The 17259-nt window shown below is 52.1% G+C and overlaps 1 long non-coding RNA gene across 2 annotated transcripts in view; it reads left to right on the forward strand.

Moving 5' to 3' along the window:
- The first annotated feature begins 1583 nt into the window (after nt 1-1583).
- Nucleotides 1584-17259, forward strand: part of LOC132388449 (uncharacterized) — a 37902-nt gene continuing 22226 nt past the window's right edge. Inside the window, exons 1-2 of one of the 2 annotated variants that reach the window (XR_009510240.1) lie at nt 1584-1881; nt 7885-7985. This is a non-coding gene — a long non-coding RNA (uncharacterized LOC132388449). Of the gene's footprint in view, nt 1882-7301; nt 7986-17259 lie in introns of those variants that run through there. The other variant, XR_009510239.1, reaches the window with a different exon arrangement.

The following is a 17259-nucleotide window of genomic DNA, read 5'->3' on the forward strand; positions in this document are numbered from 1 at the left end:
AGTGTCAGTCCCCACTCTAATCCCACTGACCCTCTCTACCCACAGCCCTGTGTCAGTCCCCACACTAATCCCACTGACCCTCTCTACCCACAGCCCAGTGTCAGTCCCCACTCTAATCCCACTGCCCCGCTCTCTCCCCACAGCCCAGTGTCAGTCCCCACACTAATCCCACTGACCCGCTCTCTCCCCACAGCCCAGTGTCAGTCCCCACACTAATCCCACTGCCCCGCACTCTCCCCACAGCCCAGTGTCAGTCCCCACACTAATCCCACTGACTCACTCCCCACAGCCCAGTGTCAGTCCCCACACTAATCCCACTGACTCACATTCCCCACAGCCCATTGTCAGTCCCCACTCTAATCCCACTGACCAGCTCTCTCCCCACAGCCCAGTGTCAGTCCCCACACTAATCCCACTGACTCACACTCCCCACAGCCCAGTGTCAGTCCCCACACTAATCCCACTGCCCCGCTCTCTCCCCACAGCCCAGTGTCAGTCCCCACACTAATCCCACTGACTCACACTCCCCACAGCCCAGTGTCAGTCCCCACACTAATCCCACTGCCCCGCACTCTCCCCACAGCCCAGTGTCAGTCCCCACACTAATCCCACTGACTCACTCCCCACAGCCCAGTGTCAGTCCCCACACTAATCCCACTGACTCACATTCCCCACAGCCCATTGTCAGTCCCCACTCTAATCCCACTGACCAGCTCTCTCCCCACAGCCCAGTGTCAGTCCCCACACTAATCCCACTGACTCACACTCCCCACAGCCCAGTGTCAGTCCCCACACTAATCCCACTGCCCCGCTCTCTCCCCACAGCCCAGTGTCAGTCCCCACACTAATCCCACTGACTCACACTCCCCACAGCCCAGTGTCAGTCCCCACACTAATCCCACTGACCCGCTCTCTCCCCACAGCCCAGTGTCAGCCCCACACTAATCCCACTGCCCCGCTCTCTCCCCACAGCCCAGTGTCAGTCCCACACTAATCCCACTGACCCGCTCTCTCCCCACAGCCCAGTGTCAGCCCCACACTAATCCCAGTGGCCGAGAGCTTATTGTCAATTTGCTGTTTGCCCTGTGCTTGCTGCACTACCCGAGTGACCACAGTGTAAACTGCAGCCCGTGGGAATTCCTTTTACTCGGCTGTAGAATGCGAGGTTAAGACGTCTTATCTGTCTGACTACGGAGACCATTGTTGGTAAAGTTCGGAGCGACTCCGGCTCTGAGTGGCGTCCCTGCCCACACACCACAAAGGCATCCGAAGCATGATCCGAATTCCAGCCTTGGCTGTGTGGATCGACGGACGGAATGTTCGGAATCCCGTGTTCATCTCACTCGCCGTACACCCACACCCCCACTCACGAAGTGCACTCCGTGTGTTTACAGGTGAGTGAGTGTGTGTTTGTGTGTGTGAGTGTGAGTGTTTGAGTGTGTGTGTCTGTGAGTGTGTTTGAGTGTGTGAGTGTGAATGTGTTTGAGTGTGTGTGTGTCTGTGTGAGTGTTTGAGTGTGTGTGTGTGTCTGTGAGTGTGTTTGAGTGTGTGAGTGTGTCTGTGAGTGTGTTTGAGTGTGTGAGTGTGTTTGAGTGTGTGTGTCTGTGAGTGTGTTTGAGTGTGTGAGTGTGAATGTGTTTGAGTGTGTGTGTGTCTGTGTGAGTGTTTGAGTGTGTGTGTGTGTCTGTGAGTGTGTTTGAGTGTGTGTGTGTGTCTGTGAGTGTGTTTGAGTGTGTGAGTGTGAGTGTGTTTGAGTGTGTGTTACACACTGAGTGTCACAGTTTGGAGCAGCTTCACTCCCACTTGCTGCTGCCTTCAGGCGAAATAGGTTGGATTGTAGCGGTGTGCTACACGCAGCGCTGAAATAACGACACGGAGTCGGTAAACTGCAGTTAAAAAAGATTTTATTCGAACTTCGCGGCCTCGCTTTAAAGCCTCCCTGATCCTGCCCTCCCCGGGTGCGGATGCTGTAGGGGGCACGTATTCACAGTCCCACACGAGCTTTTCCCTTTATTAGTGAAGCAGACCTGGCGCCCTTTTGGGACTGGCCTTTATGCCGGTACGCTGGCTATTTGTGAGCCGGTTCGAGTGCGTTAGGAAGAGGGTCGCCACATAACCGCCCCCCCAGAACCGGCGATACACCCCCCAATGTCCACAGTCTGGGCCGGACCCTGCTTGGGAGGTCGGCCTCTGCGCCGAGGTGCCGGAAACTCGGCCGGTTGTGCCAGGTCCACATGGGCCGGCTTGAGGCGGTCCACCGTGAAAACCTCCTCCTTCCCCCCAACGTCCAGCACGAACGTGGACCCGTTGTTCCGGAGCACCATAAACGGCCCCTCGTATGGCCGCTGCCCGCCCCTTCGTACAAACACAAACTTACAGTTCTGCAGGTCTTTGGGTACGCAGGTCGGGTTCTGCCCATGCTGTGAAGTGGGTATGGGGGCCAGGTTACCGAGCTTCTCGCGTAGTCTGCCCAGGACTGCTGCGGGATCTTCCTCTTGCCCCCTTGGGGCTGGTAGGAACTCCCCGGGGACGACCGGGGTGCGCCGTATACCAACTCAGCGGACGAGGTGTGCAGATCTTCTTTGGGCGCTGGGCGAATTCCAGGGAAGCTCGTCCGCCCAGTTAGGCCCTTTGAGGCGGGCTATGAGAGCCGACTTTAGGTGACGGTGGAAACGCTCCACCAGGCCATTCGACTGTGGGTGGTAGGCAGTTGTGTGGTGCAGCTGTGTCCCCAAAAGGCTGGCCATAGCTGACCACAGGCTGGAGGTGAACTGGGCGCCTCTGTCGGAGGTAATGTGGGCTGGTACACCAAAGCGAGATATCCAGGTGGCGATCAGTGCCCGGGCACAAGATTCGGAGGTGGTGTCGGTGAGTGGGACCGCCTCTGGCCATCTTGTGAACCGGTCCATGATAGTCAGGAGGTGCCGCGCTCCGCACGACACTGGCAGGGGGCCCATGATATCCACATGAATGTGGTCGAAACGCCGGTGGGTGGGGTGGAACTGCTGCGGCAGAGCTTTGGTGTGCCGCTGCATCTTGGCCGTCTGGCAGTGCATGCACGTTTTGGCCCATTCACTGACCTGTTTGCGGAGTCCGTGCCAAACGAACCTGCTGGAGACCATCCAGACGGTTGACCTGATGGAGGGGTGCGCTAAGTTATGAATGGAGTCGAAAACGCGTCGCTGCCAGGCTGTCGGGACGACGGGACGGGGCTGGCCGGTGGCGACGTCACAGAGTAGGATCCTCTCACCTGGGCCTACGGGGAGGTCCTGGAGCTGCAAACCAGAGACTGCGGTTCTGTAGCTAGGGATCTCCTCGTCTGCCTGCTGTGCCTCTGCCAGTGCCTCAAAGTCTATCCCTTGGGAAAGGGCTTGGATATTAGGGCGAGAGAGTGCGTCCGCCATGACATTGTCCTTTCCCAAGACATGCCGGACATCCGTCGTGTATTCGGAGATGTAGGACAGATGTCGCTGCTGGCGGGACGACCGGGGTCGGACGCTTTCGTAAACGCAAAGGTAAGCGGTTTGTGGTCCGTGAACGCGGTGAAGGGCCGACCTTCTAGGAAGTACCTGAAATGCCGGATTGCCAGGTAGAGCGCCAACAGTTCCCGGTCGAAAGCACTGTATTTGAGCTCGGGTGGTCGCAGGTGTTTGCTGAAAAACGCCAGGGGTTGCCAGCGACCTGCGATGAGTTGCTCCAGCACCCCACCGACCACCGTGTTTGATGCGTCCACTGTGAGGGCGGTAGGGACGTCCATTCTGGGGTGCACTAGCATCGCGGTGTTTGCCAAGGCTTCTTTTGTTTTAATGAAAGCGGCGGTGGACTCCTCGTCCCAGGTAACGTCCTTGCCCGGACCCAACATCAGGGCGAACAGGGGGCGCATGATTCGGGCAGCTGAAGGGAGGAAGCGGTGGTAGAAATTTACCATACCCACGAATTCCTGAAGGCCTTTGATTGTGTTGGGTCAGGGGAAATGGCGGACCGCGCCTACCTTGGCGGGCAGAGGGGTTGCCCCGTCTTTAGTAATCCTGTGGCCCAGGAAGTCAATGGTGTCGAGCCCGAACTGGCATTTGGCCGGGTTGATTGTTAGACCGTACTCACTCAGTCGGGCATAGAGTTGACGGAGGTGGGACAGATGCTCCTGACGACTGCTGCTGGCTATGAGGATGTCGTCCAAATAGATGAAAGCGAAGTCCAGGTCACGTCCCACCGCGTCCATTAACCGCTGGAACGTCTGTGCGGCATTCTTCAGGCCAAACGGCATGCGGAGGAACTCGAAAAGGCCAAACGGGGTGATGAGAGCCGCTTTGGGGACGTCGTCAGGATGCATCGGGATTTGATGGTATCCTCAGATGAGGTCTACCTTGGAGAAGATCCGTGCGCCGTGCAGGTTTGCTGCAAAGTCCTGAATGTGTGGCACAGGGTAGCGGTCCAGTGTTGTAGCCTCGTTCAGCCTGCGGTAGTCGCCGCATGGTCTCCAGCCCCCTGTCGCTTTGGGCACCATGTGCAGGGGGGAGGCCCATGGGCTGTCGGACCGCCATATGATCCCCAATTCCTCCATCCTCTGGAACTCCTCCTTCGCCAGTCGGAGCTTGTCCGGGGGAAGCCGCCGAGCGCGGGCGTGGAGGGGTGGTCCCTGGGTCGGGATGTGGTGCTGTACGCCGTGCCTGGGCATGGCCGCTGTGAACTGCGGTGCCAGAACCGATGGGAAATCCGCCAGGACCCTGGTGAAGTCGTTGTCGGACAGCGTGATGGAGTCTAGGTGAGGGGCTGGCAACTAGGCTGCACCCAGGGAGAACGTCTGAAAGGTCTCGGCGTGTACCAGTCTCTTCCTGGGCAGGTCGACTAGTAGGCTGTGAGCCCGCAAAAAATCCACACCCAGGAGTGGTTGGGCTACGGCGGCCAGTGTGAAGACCCACGCGAACCGGCTGGAGCCGAACTGTAGCTGCACCGTACGGGTGCCGTAGGTCCTTACTGTGCTGCCGTTCACGGCCCTTGGGGGGGACCCGGTGCCCTGTTGCGGGTGTCGTAACTCGTCGGAGGTAAGACGCTGATCTCGGCACCGGTGTTGACCAAAAAACGGCGTCCTAACTGCTTGTCCCACACATACAGGAGGCTATCCTGATGGCCAGCTGCCATAGCCATCAACGGCGGCTGGCCTTGGCGTTTCCCGGGAACTTGCAGGGCGGGCTACAGTGGCGGGCTTCTGCGCCCCACCGCTGGTGGTAGAAGCACCATTGTTTGTGTGGCTCCCCACCTCTGCCTCTGGGGTTAGCGGGCTCTGTGGCCGGGCCGGGTCTGGTTTGTTGCTGGGAGTGTGGCCTGGTGATCTGTGTGTCGGACGCCCCACTCACCTTCTTGGCGTTCCACAGCAAGTCTGCCCGGGCTACCACCTTCCGGGGGTCGCTGAAATCCACGTCGGACAGCCGCAGGCGTATGTCCTCGGGCAGCTGCTCCAGGAATGCCTGCTCAAACATGAGGCAGGGTGTGTGTCCGCTGGCCAGAGACAACATCTCATTCATTGAAGCCGATGAAGGTCTAACCCCCAAGCCATCCAGGTGCAGTAAATGGGCAGCTCGCTCATGCCGTGAGGGCTTTGAATTCCGTGTACTTGCCGTCTGCTGGGGGAGACTGTACGAACTCCTCAACCTGGGCCGCTGTTTCCTGGTCGAGGGAGCTCACCATGTAGTAGTAATGTGTGTCCTCTGAGGTTATCTGCCGAACGTGGAACTGTGCTTCTGCTTGCTGGAACCATAGGTGAGGTCGCAGCGTCCAGAAGCTTGGCAGTTTCAACGAAACTGCATGAACAGATGCGGCGTCGGTCATCTCCGGTCCAAAAATCGTTTGGGCCGTCGGGGTCACCAATTGTAGCGGTGTGCTACACACAGTGCTGAAATAATGACACGGAGTCGATAAACTGCAGTTAAAGAAGATTTTATTCGAACTTTGTGGCTTCACTTTAAAGCCTCCCTGATCCCGCCCTCCCCGGGTGCGGATGCTGTAGGGGGCACATACTCACAGTCCTACGCGAGCTTTTCCCTTTGTTAGTGAAGCAGACCTGGTGCCCTTTTGGGACTGGCCTTTATGCTGGCGCACTGGCTATTTGTGAGCCGGTTCGAGTGCGCTAGGAAGTGGGTCGCCACATAACCGCACCCCCAGAACCGGCGATACACCCCCCAATGTCCACATTTGTGAGCCGGTTCGAGTGCGTTAAGAAGTGGGTCGCCACAAGATCCTGATACTTTTGTGATCGAAAGATTCTTCAAAAGTCAAGAGTGAGGGATTAAGTTGTTACTTCTGACCGGTTTACTTAATGTTACAAGAATGAGAGACGAACAAGAGAAAAGTGAGAGAATAAAGAAACGACAAAGGAGAAGTCAGTTGTGGTTGTTTCATTCTGGGAGAAGAGATAATACAACAAATTCCATTGATGACAACTTACCTATAAAATAGATTCATTTGACGTGAAACCTGCTACTTTTTCACCCAGAGAGTGGTGGATATGTGGAATGCTCTGCCTCAGAAGGCAGTGGAGGCCAAGTCTCTGGATGCATTCAAGAGAGAGTTAGATAGATCTCTTAAAGATAGCAGAGTCAAGGAATATGGGGAGAGGGCAGGAACAGGGTACTGATTGTGTATGATCAGCCATGATCACAGTGAATGGCAGTGCTGGCTAGAAGGGCTGAACAGCCTACTCCTGCACCTACTGTCTGTTGTCTATTGTCTATTGAAAACTAAGAAGTTTCTAGAAAAATACAGAAATAACTGTACTGTAATTGCTGGGAAATTAAATCATATGTATGTAGGTGATTATATAAAATACTGGCAAGCACAGGAAACAATAACAACTCTCCACCCCGGTTCAATAGGCTGAAATTGCAGAATGAGATTGTTAGATTGTTCCGAATTGGGAAAGGTTTTGATAACTGGTTTATCACTGTCATGTGTACTGAGATACAGTGAACAGCTTTTGCCACTGTACCATATGACAGATAATTCTACACATAGGATCAGAGTGCTGCAACACCGACAGGCCCTTTGGCCCCTCTAGGCTCTCCATACCACTCCTGTCCCTGTACTTACCTAAATTTGAAGTCGAACCTGCATCCACCACTTGTGCTGGCAGCCCCTCCACACTCTCACCTCCCTCTGTGTGATGAAGATCCCCTTCATGTCCCCCTTAAATGTTTCACCTTTCACCCTGAGCCTCTGGTTCGAGTCTCACTTGAACTCAGTGGAAAAAGCCTGCTTGCATTTACCCTACCATATCACTGTCATGGTCCTGATCGTTAACTCCCTGTCTTGCTCCTAAATTTCTTTGATTATGCCATGGTCCCAATCGTTAAGTTCCCTAATTGCTTCCAATTCGCTTTAATGATGACACACCTGGTTTCCATCAGAGACTCAGTATAAGAACTCTGACATCACAACCACTAGTTGCCAGTTTGTTGGTCTTTTTCCTGTGAGATAACTATGTTCCTTGACTGCTTTGAACTGTTTGTTCTAAGTTTAGCTCCTGTTTCAAGATTTACCTATGAGACTCCGTTTCTCTGAGCCAAGGCTCTGCGTCAAGGTTCCGTATCAGGGCTCCGAGTCAAGATTCCTCCTGTTTACTGTTCGGCGTTTACGTCCATGTCAGCATCCAAACTCAATCTCCGTGCCTGTGTCCTGCACTTGGGTTCGCTTCCTACACTCTTGTAACAATCTATCCCCCTCATAATTTTGCAGAACTCTATCAAATCCCTCTTGAATCTCATATGCTCCAGAAAACAAGGCCTCACCTATTCAAGCTTATTGATGTAGGAAAAGAAAACAAAATGCCGAATCGCTAGTCCTGATGAAGGATCTCAGGCCAAGACACCAACTGTTTATTCCCCTCCATAGACACTGCCTGGCCTGCTGAGCGCCTCCAATATTTTGTGTGTGTTGCTCTGGATTTCCAGCATCTGCGGAATCTCCTGTGTTACAGAAGGCAAAGTCTAGCGGTAAGTTGGTAAATTGTTTGTACTGTCGTGCGTTCAAAGTGTTCCAGGGACGGAGAAAGTGGAATTCCTGTGCAAAGAAGCACAGTGAGATAGAGTAAGAGTTTGTCTTTGGTGCACGAGGGGTCTGACACGGGGTTCCCTCAGCACCGTCCTTTCCAAGTAAGCTTACCAATGCCTCTGCTTCGTCAGGATGCTTTAAATCAAATTTGGCGCTGGGCCGTCAACCCTGACAAATGCCCACAGAAAGCATTTTATCTGAATGGCATCACAGCTTTGCATGGCAACTGCTCTGCCTGTGACTGCAAGAGGCTGCAGAGAGTTGTGGACACAGCTCAGCACATCCCTCTCCCCTCCAGGGACTGTGTCTACACTTCTCACTGCCTCGGTAAAGCAGCCAGCATAACCAAGTACCCCACCCACCCCAGGCATTCTCCCTTCTCTCTCCTTCCCACTAGGAAGAAAACACAAATGCCAGAAAGCATGTACACCCAAGGTCAAGGATAGCTTCTACCCCTCTGCAATCAGACAACTGAACAGACTCTTTGTCCTCACAGTTTACCTCATTACGACCTTGCACTTTATTGTTTACCTGCACTGCACTTTCTCTGTCGCTGTAACACTTCATTCGGACACAATAAGGTCTTTTGTTGGATACAGCAGGTTTTTAAGAGACTCTTGGATATGTACATGGAGCTATGGCTATGTGCTAGGAAACAGGTACTTAAAATTATGAGGGGGGATAGATAGAATTGATATGGATAGGCTTTTTCCATTGAGAGTAGGGGAGATTCAAACAAGAGTCAAGTCAAGTCACTTTTATTGTCATTTTGACCATAACTGCTGGTACAGTACATAGTAAAAATGAGACGATGTTTTTCAGGACCATGGTGTTACATGACACAGTGCAAAAACTAGACTGAACTACGTAAAAAAACAACACAGAGAAAGCTACACTAGATTACAGACCTACACAGGACTGCATAAAGTGCACAAAAACAGTGCAGGCATTACAATAAATAATAAACAGGACAACAGAGCAAGGTGTCATTCCAGGCTTCGGGTATTGAGGAGTCTGATAGCTTGGGGGAAGAAGCTGTTACATAGTCTGGTCATGAGAGCCCGAATGGTGCATGGGATCCTTCATAATGCTGTTTCCTTTGCCGATGCAGCATGTAGTGTAAATGTCCGTGATGGCGGGAAGAGAGACCCCAATGATCTCCTCAGCTGACCTCACTATCCGCTGCAGGGTCTTGCGATCCGAGATGGTGCAATTTCCGAACCAGGCAGTGATGCAGTTGCTCAGGATGCTCTCAATACAACCCCTGTAGAATGTGGTGAGGATGGGGGGTGGGAGATGGACTATCCTCAGCCTTTGCAGAAAGTAGAGACACTGCTGGCCTTTCTTTGCTATGGAGCTGGTGTTGAGGGACCAGGTGAGATTCTCCTTCAGGTGAACACCAAGAAATTTGGTGCTCTTTACGAAGTTGAGAGTTAAAGGGCAAAAGTTTAGGGATAACACGAGGGGGAACTTCTTTACTCAGAGAGTGGTAGCTGTGTGTAACGAGCTTTCAGTAGAAGTGGTAGAGGCTGGTTCGATATTGTCATTTAAAAAAAAATTGGATAGGTATATGGACAGGAAAGGAATGGAGGGTTATGGGCTGAGTGTGGCTCAGTGGGACTAGGTGAGAGTAAGCGTTTGGCACGGACTAGAAGGGCCGAGATGGCCTGTTTCCCTGCTGTAATGGTTATATGGAAATTCTAGGCAGTTTCTCGAGTTGGTTTAATGGTTGGCACAGCAGGACCTGTAATGTGCTGTAGATTTCTGTGTTCCACTCTGCATTCTGCTATTGCTTTACCTTGTTCTACCTTCAATGCACCGTGTAATGGTTTGATCTGTATATTGTGCAAGACAAACTTTCCACTGTATCTTGATACATCAAGTCAAGTCACTTTTTATTGTCATTTCAACCATAACTGCTGGTACCGTACACAGTAAAAACGAGACAACGTTTTTCAGGACCATGGTGCTACATGAACAAAACAAAAACTACACTGAACTACGTACTACATGTGCCAATTTATGTACATGCAATCAGTCTATGTATACAAGCTCATCATACTTTTATTTATTTATTGGATTTGGTCCACATGATAGATGCTGCCTGACCTGCTGAGTTCCTCCAGCATTTTGTGTGTGTTCAAAGTTCAAAGTATGTATTCTTTAGTGTCAAAATATGATGGCACATCTAGTGTGGTAGTGTAGTGGTGGTGCTTGTCACTCCCACTTTCAGCTTCCACTGCTGACTAGCGGTCTCGCGAAAAGGAGAGCTGAATGCGTAAGTCTGTCCCTGCCAGTGCACCGCCTCTCCAACAGGAAGCCTCATGTACCGCCTCCTCGCTGGCGACACACGGAAACTGAACTCCTTTCGGACTCGGGTGAACTATAGAGGACTGGGAGGAGGTCTGGCCCCTGCACATGTAGCATGCAGGCTCTCTGGCGTGTGGACCAGATCCCCAGCTACAGGTAAGTAGCCCCACTGCCTTGAGCAGCCTCGGGAGAGATGAAGTCTACGGGAGTAAACCCAGACAGCAAATCTGGAGTGGAGCCCCTAATGCGACTGGACGTCATTGAACATCCTTCCGGCAGCTCCTGCAGCCAAGCTGGTGCCAAGCGTATTGCTTCATAAGCTTTCCTTTGGTGAGGCTGAGAGGGGGATCTTGACGACTGGGCATCTCAGGATCTCCATACCTTCCGCCCAGGTTCCTGATGATGACGATCATCACCCATTGTCCTTCGAGACAGATGGGATGCTGAGAACAACAATGTATACTTTATACAACCTTGAAGTTTGACTCTTTATAGACAGCCACAAAAAAGTAAACCTAATAGAACCTATTTAAATAAAGAAGACAAACACCCAGTGTGCAGAAAATAAAACAAATCGCACAAACAATAAAAGTAAGCAAATAACATTCAGAACTGAAGTTCACGCAAGCAAGTGCATGGCCACGAAGTCAGTCATCACTAATGGAGCCCATTAGTTGCAGACCACAGCCTCAGTTCAGCGCAGAGAGGAGTAAAATTCGTGGATCAGCAAGCTGAAGCAGCCCATACCTTGCTTCTGGCCCTGACACACTGATGTTTTCAGTCTGGGCCAGTGCTGAAATCATCTCAAACTCAGATCCTTCCTCCATCTTGAACCCAGGCTTTGTAGCTTTGAAATGCTCCTGGGGCCGGGCCCAGCCGCCTCGATTCAGCCTGACACTGAAATCAGTCAAACCTCAAGTCTTTCCTCGCTCTCAGGCCTGTGCCTGGACCTGCAGGCTCATTCCCCCTCTTGGGCCCAGGCCCCGTCGCCTCGATTTGGCCCGTACCCACCACACTGCAACCATCCTGCACCTTCGAGACCTCAGTTCACCCTGTAAACATGCCAGGCCGGAACAGGTTTAAAAGCTCGGCTCCAAAAGGGAGTTACAGCAACTGATTACAGTAATCGTTTCTGAGGAAAAAGTCTGATTAATACAGTAAATTATAATTTGTTTGTTTCATTTTCCACCAGCCAATTGTCGTTTCGTGTGCACCAGTAGGATCTTAAACCAGATTTCCCTGGAGTTAATCTGGATTTCCAGCATTTGCAGAATCTCTTGTACTTATTCACACTTACTGTGTTTCTTCTGCTGCATTGGATCCAGTGTAACAATAATTTTGTTCTCCTTTACACATGTTTACTGAAGAATAATGGTAAACAATCTTGAAGAAACCAATTCCAATTCCACAAAGAGACAACCACCCCCCCACCCCACCAACCTGATCTGGCCTCTGACTCTCAACTTCCCAACAGAAAGAGAAAAAGCCACTGTTTCTAATTTGAGTAGGTGTTCATCTGAGCTCCTGTTGGGACACTGCTGGGGTGTCATATCACAGTAACCATTTGACGGAATTCGTGGCTATCATTGGAGAGGGCTCTTTAACAAATTCCCGACGGCTGCCAGCGCCCTCCGCTGGGTGAGACGGGAGTCTGCGGATCCGGTCAGAAATACCCCCATCAACAACGCCGGCTCATTAAATAAAGATAGAGTTAAATAGAAAATTGGTCCATAATTCCTTGAAAGTGGCGTCACAGGTAGAGAGGGTCGTAAAGAGAATCTTTGGCACAAAGGCCTTCATAAAACAGAGTTGGGGTGTTATGTATGAGTTTATAAGGCCTTCACGAGCCTAAATTTGAAGTATTGTATATCCAAGGATTTTGCCAGAACTGGAGGACCTGGATTATAGGGAAAATTTGAGTAGGTTAGGACTTTATTCTCTGGAGCACAGGAGAATGAGGTGAAATTTGATAGAGGTTTACAAAATTATGAAGGTATAGATAGGGTAAATGCAAACAGGATTTTTTCCCTCTGAGATTGGTGAGATAGGGTCATAGGTTAAGGGTGAAAGGTGAAACAGTTAAAGGGAACCTCTTCATTCAGAGAGTGGTGAATGTGGAATGAGCTGCAAGCGGACGTGGGTCCAATTGCAAGAATTAAGAGAAGTTTGGATCAGTACAAGGTTGTGAGGGGTATGCAGGGCTGTGGTCCAGGTGTGAATCGATAGGATTAGGCAGAATAACAGTTTGGCATGGACTAGGTGGGCTGAAGGGCCTGTTTTTCTATTGTAGTGCTCTATGACTCTAATATTGTCAGCAGCTGACTTCAAAATGTGTTGATTCAAACCAGTGACATAGACTTGTGAAGTCACGAGAGATGGCTGACGCCAGAATCTGGGGCAACAGACAATCTGCTGGAAGAACCCAGCAGACTGAGCAGCGTCTGTGGGGTGGGGAAAGGGGATGAAGAACCCTGCATCAGGACCTGGCAGACTGAACTATAGGCTAACAATGTAAAAGGTACAGAGGGAGTGCTGGACTGAGGGAGTTTTGTATTGCAGGAGGGGTGGTATATAAAGGAGATTGCACTGTTTGAGAGTCAGTAGTGAAGGAGGCTCATCTATGGGAGGGGCAACTGAGGGAGGGTCACACTGTGGGAGGGTGGTACTGAGGGGATAGTCACACTGTGGGAGGGGCAGTACTGAGGGTCACACTGTGGGAGGGTGGTACTGAGGGATAGTCACACTGTGAGAGGGGCAGTACTGAGGGAGGGTCACACTGTGGGAGGGGCAACTGAGGGAGGGTCACACTGTGTGAGGGTGCTACTGAGGGATAGTCACACTGTGGGAGGGGCAGTACTGAGGGAGGGTCACACTGTGGGAGGGTGGTACTGAGGGATAGTCACACTGTGGGGATCAGTAGTACTGAGGGAGGGTCACACTGGGAGGGGTGGTACCGAGGGAGGGTCACACTGTGGAAGGGGTGGTACTGAGGGAGGGTCACACTGTGGGAGGGGTGGTTCTGAGGTGGGGTCACACTGTGGGAGGGGTGGTACTGAGGGAGGGTCACTGTGGGAGGGGTGGTACTGAGGTGGGGTCACACTGTGGGAGGGGCAGTACTGAGGGAGGGTCACTGTGGGAAGGGTGGTACTGAGGGAGGGTCACTGTAGGAGGGGTGGTACTGAGGGAGGGTCACACTGTGGGAGGGGTGGTACTGAGAGAGGTCACACTGTGGGAAGGAGTGGTACTGAGAGAGGTCACACTGTGGGAGGGGTGGTACTGAGAGGTCACACTGTGGGAGGGGTGGTACTGAGGGAGGGTCACTGTGGGAGGGGTGGTACTGAGGGAGGGTCACTGTGGGAGGGGTGGTACTGAGGGAGGGTCACACTGTGGGAGGGGTGGTACTGAGGGAGGGTCACTGTGGGAGGGATGGTACTGAGGAGGGGTCACACTGTGGGAGGGTCACACTATGGGAGGGGTGGTACTGAGGGAGGGTCACTGTGGGAGGGATGGTACTGAGGAGGGGTCACACTGTGGGAGGGGTGGTACTGAGGGAGGGTCACTGTGGGAGGGATGGTACTGAGGAGGGGTCACACTGTGGGAGGGGTGGTACTGAGGGAGGGTCACTGTGGGAGGGGTGGTACTGAGGGAGGGGTCACACTGTGGGAGGGATGGTACTGAGGTGGGGTCACACTGTGGGAGGGGTAGTACTGAGGAGGGGTCGCACTGTGGGAGGGGTGGTACTGAGGAGGGGTCACACTGTGGGAGGGGTGGTACTGAGGAGGGGTCACACTGTGGGAGGGATGGTACTGAGGTGGGGTCACACTGTGGGAGGGGTAGTACTGAGGAGGGGTCGCACTGTGGGAAGGAGTGGTACTGAGGGAGGGTCACACTGTGGGAAGGAGTGGTACTGAGGGAGGGTCACTGTGGGAGGGGTGGTACTGAGGGAGGGTCACACTGTGGGAAGGGGTGGTACTGAGGGAGGGTCACTGTGGGAGGGATGGTACTGAGGGAGGGTCACACTGTGGGAGGGGTGGTACTGAGGGAGGGTCACTGTGGGAGGGGTGGTACTGAGGGAGGGTCACACTGTGGGAGAGGTGGTACTGAGGGAGGGTCACACTGTGGGAGGGGTGGTACTGAGGAGGGGTCACACTGTGGGAAGGAGTGGTACTGAGGGAGGGTCACTGTGGGAGGGGTGGTACTGAGGGAGGGTCACTGTGGGAGGGGTGGTACTGAGGAGGGGTCACACTGTGGGAAGGGTGGTAGTGAGGTGGGGTCGCACTGTGGGAAGGGTGGTACTGAGGTGGGATCACACTGTGGGAGAGGTGGTACTGAGGGAGGGTCACACTGTGGGAAGGGGTGGTACTGAGGTGGGGCACCCTTATCCCAGATAAGAAAATGGTGTTGTAAGATAAAGGAATTGATTGTGGACTTCAGGAACGGGAAGGTGGGAGAACACTGGGGGCTTAGCGGTGGAAAGGGTGTGCTTCTTCAAGTTCCTGGGCATCAGAATCTCAGAGGATCCGTTCTGGACCCAGCACATTAATGTAAACTAGAATGGCACGCAAGGGCTCTGGTCCTTTAGGGGACTGAGGAGGTTTGGTAGGCCACTGAAGACAGTAAATTTTGACCGATGTATGGTAGAGATCATCCTGACTGGTTGTATCTCCGCCTGGTATGGAGTCTCAGTACACAGGATTGCAAATGGCTGCAGAAGATTGTAGACTTAGCCAGCTCCATCACAGGCACCACCCTCCCACCATTCACAACATCTTCAAGAGGCGATGCCCCAGGAAGGTGGGCATCCATCACTAAGGACCCCTCACCATCTGGGACATGCCCTCTTCTCAGTACTACCATCAGGGAGGAGGTACAGAAGGATGAATACCCACAAAGGTTCAGGAACAGTTTCTTCCCCTCGGCCGTCAGATTTATGAATGGTCTATTAAAAAAAAAGAACGTTACCTCATTAATTTTTTTTGCGCTATTTATTTATTTCAGTAATTTATAGATTTTTGCGTCTTTGCACTGTACTGCTGCTGCAAAACAACAAATTTCACATCATGTGTCACTGATTCACGTTCTATTCTGAGCTTCCGATGGAAATGTCACCAGTTGCACTGCACTTTCAGTGAAGTTTGCTTTGACTCCAGACAAAAGTCACGGGGAGTTGAATCATTTCTCACTCTCCTTCGACACAGCCGAGGATATTTCGATGCTCGTAGGTCATAATATTTAATTAAAAGGAAGCTTGGATAATGAACTGAACACCTTTTGCCTCCTGTCATGGATATATTTTGGTCAAATTATGTTCAATTATTGCTGAATTAACACGTGCTTGAAACTAAGTAAGGACTTCAGAAACAAGAGAAAATCTGGAGATGCTGGAAATCCGAGCAACACACAGAAAATGCCGGAGGAACTGAGCGGGCCGGACAGCATCAATCAGTCAATGTTTCAGGCTGAAACCCTTCGGCAGGACTGGGGGGTGAAAAGTGCTGAGGAGTAGATTTGAAAGGTGGGGAGAGAAACACAAGGAAACACAAGGTGAAACCGGGGGGAGGGAGGAAGTAAAGAGTTGGGAAGCTGATTGGTGAAAGAGACAGAAGGCCATGGAAGAAAGAAAAGTGGGGAGGAGCACCCGAGGGAGTCAATGGGTGGGCAAGGAGAAAGGGGGAGAGAGGGAAAAGAGGGATGGGACATTGTGCAGGAGAGCTGGGGTGCCGGATGTTCGAGAAATCGATGTTCATGCTATCAGGTTGGATTACACCCTCCCCTTCACTACCATTCGGGGCTCCAAACAATCCTTCCAGGTGTGGCAACACTTCACTTGTGAGTCTGTTGGGGTCGTTTACTGTGTTCGGTGCTCCCGGTGTGGCCTCCTGTACGTTGGTGAGACCCGACATAGATTGGGAGACTGCTTCACCAACCACCTATGCGCCGTCCACCAGAAGTGACGGGATCTCCCAGTGGCCACCCATTTTAATTCCACTTCCCATTCCCATTCCAATATGCCCATCCATGGCCTCCTCCTCTGTCATGATGAGGCCACACTCAGGTTGGAGGAACAACACCTTATATTCCGTTGGGGTAGCCTCCAACCTGATGGCATGAACATCGATTTGTCACCTGTTGGTGCTGCCCTCCTCTGTTTCAGCAGTGGAATGACAGGCTGAATTGTGTACACTGATAAGAGCGGTACTGTCCCAGTGATTGCCGGACATCGTCGCTCAGGGTCTTGGATTCTATATATGCCTTTTTTTCTGAGTGAATATGCTACTTCACTTAATGTTTTGAAATATGTTACTCACTCTTTCTGAATGTTTGCTTGTTATGTTGAATGTTTTGCACCTTGGTCCCCGAGGAACACTGTCTCATTCAGCTGTGTCTCTGTATGGGTTGAATAATAATTAAAATTGATTTGGTTTGATGAATACCTATGAATAACAGCCAAATGATGGCCAAGGTGACAAACACAGAACAGTCACACATGGCTCAAGGCGTATATAGCACAGCCATGACCGCAGTAAAATCCGGTCACACAGAAAAGATATATCCCCAAGTCCCTGGGACCATGAATGTTGGGGCAGTCTGCAGTCAAACACAATACAGCTGGTCTTCTGCTGAACAAACACTGGGGGCAGCACCGACACCACTCTGCTCCTAGTACTCCAGAGGAGCACCTGACTCTGATGCCTCCCCCGGGCAGCTGCAAACAGGCAACACCACAGTCTGATGCCCAGTCCTGGCTATGACTGAAGCCACACAGCTCCCCCGCCATTCATCAATGAGCCAATGGATTAGACTTGCAGCACTCCACACCACGAATGTCCAAACTGGCCTTGCGATCACAAGGGAAGCAACTACGATGATCGCTCGCTGTCGGAGTGCACGCTGCCTTTGTGCAGG

The sequence above is a fragment of the Hypanus sabinus genome, chromosome 2 (genome assembly GCF_030144855.1).
Source record: "Hypanus sabinus isolate sHypSab1 chromosome 2, sHypSab1.hap1, whole genome shotgun sequence".
NCBI lineage: Eukaryota > Metazoa > Chordata > Chondrichthyes > Myliobatiformes > Dasyatidae > Hypanus > Hypanus sabinus.